This window comes from Montipora foliosa, chromosome 12 (assembly GCF_036669935.1).
Source record: "Montipora foliosa isolate CH-2021 chromosome 12, ASM3666993v2, whole genome shotgun sequence".
Lineage (NCBI taxonomy): Eukaryota > Metazoa > Cnidaria > Anthozoa > Scleractinia > Acroporidae > Montipora > Montipora foliosa.
The window spans coordinates 10,101,311-10,106,310 of record NC_090880.1 but is presented as its reverse complement, the minus strand read 5'-3'; the positions used below and the strand labels follow the sequence as shown (position 1 = coordinate 10,106,310).

Sequence of the window (5,000 nt, the reverse complement as noted above, 5' to 3'; positions counted from 1 at the left end):
CATCTTAATTCATGCGTGGAAAACGTGCAAGCGGCACAAAGCATGCGCGAAAGTGTTTACAGAAGCTTCAAACATGGCAAATCTAAATAACCTTCGTTAAAATCCTCGTCACAAGCAGCAAAATGGTCATTTAGCACCGTTTAAATCAGCAATCTAAATCGAAAGTCTGCTAGTTAAAACATTTTCACCATTCGATCAAAGTTTTTGAGGTTCATTTGAAATTATCAATCAGATTGCTTGAAACACCAAGATCACTGAGTTAGTATATACTAATACAAGTTATTTACTCTTGGGACTGTATCATGCTTCAGAGAACTGAATATCCATCGTTTTAATGCAAATACTCCCCCTCACCCCCTCCCCCAAATGACCTGTATTATGGGACGGAGGAAAAAAGCGAATAACGAGAAATATAAAAATTATGGCAGTACCCATAAGTCCTGTCACCACGTGATTTATCTTGTGAAAACATGGGTAAAAGCCACAGAAATGGAGGATAAGAGCGAAGCCAAGGACAACAAGGTAGGAAGCAATTTGCACATGAAATTCGTTGTTTTCGTTCTGCTGGAACAGATTTAATCGCGTAGAGCCACATTATGATGCTTCAAGTAAACAATGCCCCACATTAAGGTATTTTCCTTCGGAAGTTAGCGAGAGCATGCATGCCTTCATGCTAACACATTTTGTGTTAGCACATGGAGTCTCCTGAGACTCCAGTTGAGTATATTAAGGAGTGTATTGCTTGATATATTCATCAAGTGTGACACTACTCGGCGGTGTTTTAGTTCACATTCTCGGTTTATTTTATTGCAACGATATGCCCTCGAGCCCAAAATCTCCGCAGAGCCAGAAGACTTTGGAGACGGAGGAAGTTAGCGAGCAGTTTAAATCCTACCTAGATCAAAAGGTCGAAAGCCTTTCATCAGGTTTAGTCTCCCAAGCAACCAGCGGAACTCAGAAGCTAGAAAGAGCGGCTGAAGCGGGAAAGTTGAAATTCCAAGGCAACAAAGACCAGTTCCTTTTTAATTCCGAACTACAAGGGACTCTTGACGATACCGCCAATTTCCTGGCCGCGCGGCACGTCGAGAAAGCTGGCGAGAAGGTGGAAGAATTGAAAAGTCTACGCCATCGTCAAAAGATTATCAAGCTTGCTGATAAGAGCGAGGCCGGTTGGCTGGCGTTTAAAGAATACCAAACCGAGGAGCGAGCGAGCGAGCGACTCAGAGGACGAGAAGAGGATCAAAAAAGCGCTAGAAAGAGCGCTAAAGCAGAAGAAACAAAATGCCCTTAAAAGAACCGAGAAAGCCAAGAATTCGTCTAACGCTTCTAGTTCTCGCTCTGGCGACGATAGGATGCTTTTTCGAGGTGTGCTCATCAGTGTGGCAGGCAAGTGCTCTCACTCTGCCTGCCTTATAGTTCGTGTCTTTTTCTATGCGTCAGCGTTCTGGAGAAGGAAAATATTTTTCCTTCGGACGAACGTAGTGAGGGAGTAGGAAAATGTAACGGGGAAAATGGAAAATGGAGTAGGAAAATGTAATGGGAGTAGGAAAATGTAACGGTATAGCCCATATCTAGAAATATGTTGATGATACGACAGCATCTGAAGTAGTAATCAAGGGCAGAGCAATCAACGCCCAACAAATTGCAGATAATGTAGCAAAGTGGTCCTCAGATAATAGAGTCAAACTGAACAGTGATAAGTGTAAAGAACTTAGGATTTCGTTCGCAAAGGAGGAATCACATTTTGCACCTATTGTTATAAACAACGAGGAGTTAGGTTTGGTAAATAGCGCCAAATTGTTAGGTGTTACCATATCGAATAATCTCACATGGAACGAGCACATTAATGAGATCATTAAGAAAGCGTCTAAACACTTATATTCTGTAAGTCAGCTGAAAAGAGCAAGAGTTGCTAAGCAAGATTTAGTTCTTTTCTATACCTCTTGCATCCGTTCCATTCTGACCTATGCATCTTCAGTGTTTTTCTATGCTCTTCTAGAGTACCTCAAGAATGAACTAGAACGTATTCAGAAAAGGACTCTTAGAATTATTTGCCCTGGACATTGTTATAATGACGCAATGGAACTTGCTAACATTGTTCCAATTAGTGATTATAACTTAGAGATTTGTAAGCAAACCTTTGATAGGATAATTAACGATTCTGGTCATCGATTATACAGTCTAGTCCAACAGCGTGGACCCTCACAATACGCTCTTAGGCGCACCAGGCGCTTTTCGGTTCCGAAATGCAAGAAGGAAAGATTATTTATTATTACATTTTAACGTATTATAGATTTTGAAAATATGCAATTCAGCTTGTAACCTGCAATATATTTTTATAATGCACTATCTATCTATCTATCTATCTATCTATCTATCTATCTATCTATCTATCTATCTATCTATCTATCTATCTAACTTAGCGAGAGCATGCATGCCTTCATGCTAACACATTTTGTGTTAGCACATGGAGTCTCCTGAGACTCCAGTTGAGTATATTTAGGAGTGTATTGCTTGATATATTCATCAAGTGTGGCACTACTCGGCGGTGCTTTAGTTCACATTCTCGGTTTATTTTATTTTATTGGTTAGTTTATTTGTACTTTTTGGTGGTCGCTCTGCTTCTGCGTTACTTGTTTTATCCTTTTCAGGCCGTCGAATGCGACAGACATCTGCTTCAGATGTGGAAAAAGAGGCCAAAAGACTTCTCGACGGATTCGGACCTGCAAGCCAACGGTTCAAAGGAACAGTTAGCACACCTCTCGGGGATCAATCCCGTAAACCAGTAGAGTGATGACACGGCTGGAGTTTTTGAGGACATCTTTAAGGTAGACGATAAGTTTTCTCCAACTTATGAATTAGAGTCGGATACATCGGAACCTTGTTTACCTCCTTTATCCGTTAAAGGTAGACTAAAAGCTCACGTCCAGTTGTGGGAAAGAATAAACGCTCCCTCTTTCATCACGAAATGCATTAGAGAGGGCTACAAGATACCCTTCTAGCTTACTCCACCAACGGCAGAGTTCAAGAATAATTCCTCTGCTTTGAAACACTCCGACTTTGTCCAATCGACAATTCTAGAGTTGGTTACCTCCGGGAGCGTTTGTAGAGTGTCCAAGTTTTACCTTTATTAATCCCCTCTCTGTTTCCGTCCAGAGTTGCGGGAAAAAACGCTTAATTTTAGACTTGAGATATGTGAATCAATATATCTTTAAGCAGAAGTTCAAGTTTGAAGATTGTAGAGGTGGGCTAGATTATTTGGAGAAAGGTAGTCACTTCACTAAGTTTGATCTTAAAAGTGGGTATCACCATTTAGATATTTTTCCCGACCACCAACGTTTCCTTGGGTTTAGCTGGGTCATGTCTGATGGTAAACCTAGTTTCTTCATGTTTACTGTCTTACCATTCGGTTTATCTTCAGCGCCTTACATCTTCACCAAGCTACTCAGACCTTTAGTTAAACACTGGCGATCTCAGGGTATACACACTGTTGTTTACCTTGATGACGGTTTCGACGTCGAATCTACCAAGTTATCAAGTGAGATTTACTCTAGCATCATTAGATCAGATCTAGCTTTGGCCAGCTTCCTTGCGAACAAAGATAAGTCAGTTTGGGACCCTGTGCGTTTAATCACTTGGCTTGGTATCGTTTGGGACGGGCTTCAGGGAAAAATTAGCATTATTGAACCCAGAATAGATAAGGCTTTGCTTCACATTGACAACACCCTTCAAGATCCTAGACTTTCTGCTAGAGGACTGGCTTCCATTGTGGGTAAGATTATCTATGAGTCCTGTTCTAGGGAATCTCAGCAAAATTATGACCATGCAGGCATTGCCAGATGTCAGTAGCGGCTGCCCAAGACTGGGACAGTGTGTTTGCTCTTGATAGATATTGCATGGTAGAGCTTCAGTTTTGGAAGGATAATCTCCGCTCTATTAATTTCAAAACTGTTGGCATCCCCTTTCATATCCATTTATTTACTCGGATGCGAGTAATGTAGCTTGCGCAGGTTATATTGTTGGGAAAGATTTGCACGCTCACAGGATGTTTACCGAACCAGAACGCCAGGAGAGCTCTACTTACGGCGGGCTGTTAGCTGTTCAGTTTGTTCTTGGTTCGTTTAGTTCCTTCCTTCCTAACTCTAGGGTTAAGTGGTTTACCGATAGCCAAGGGGTGGCTAGTATTGAGCAAGTTGGCAGCATGAATTTCAATCTTCACAAGTTAGCCTCCGATATTTTTTCGTTATGTTTCAGGGTTGAAATTTATTTAGACATTCAGTGGGTTCCACGATCACTTAATGAAAAAGCCGATTTCCTCAGCAAGATTGTGGATTATGACTATTGGGAGCTTGCCCCCGGGTTCTTTCGGCAACTGGACGAGCTTTGGGGACCATTTACGGTTGATTGCTTTGCCACCCACTACAACAAGAAGGCCTCAAAATATTTTTCTAGATTCTGGAATCCTGGGACAGCCGGGGTTGACGCGGTTTTCCAAGACTGGCTACACGAAAATTGCTTAGTTGTGCCACCGGTCGTACTCTTGTCTTAAGTCCTTATTTTCGTGTTTCGATGCAATGTCAGGGGGACATTAGTGGTACCTTACTGGCCGTCCGCGCCTTTCTGGCCTTTGTTGGTTCATAAGTTTTGGGACTTCGTTGTCGATGATTCATTTTTTTAGGGACGGTTAGCGTTGCGTCAAGGTCGTAATACGAACTCGCTTTTAGGTTCAGCCTCCTAGGACGGCTTAATCCATGCTGTCAAAGTTCAATTTTCTGGTGTCCTGTTGTTTCGTTGATTGTTTCATTGGCCCTGAAAAGCCCCTATGGGGAGCGGTCAATTAAGTATGTATGTATGTATGTATGTATGTATGTATGTATGTATGTATGTATGTATGTATGTATGTATGTATGTATGTATGTATAGTAGCATTCCAATCTGAGCTCAGTGTTGAGAGTGACTCATGGCGAGGGCTTCTTGAACTGTGAACCCAGTATTACAGA

General features: G+C 41.8%; 1 pseudogene; it reads left to right on the top strand.

The window, feature by feature from the left end:
• Positions 1–817: 817 nt before the first annotated feature.
• LOC137979949 (uncharacterized) lies at positions 818–1,493 on the top strand (annotated as a pseudogene).
• The last annotated feature ends 3,507 nt before the right edge of the window (positions 1,494–5,000 follow it).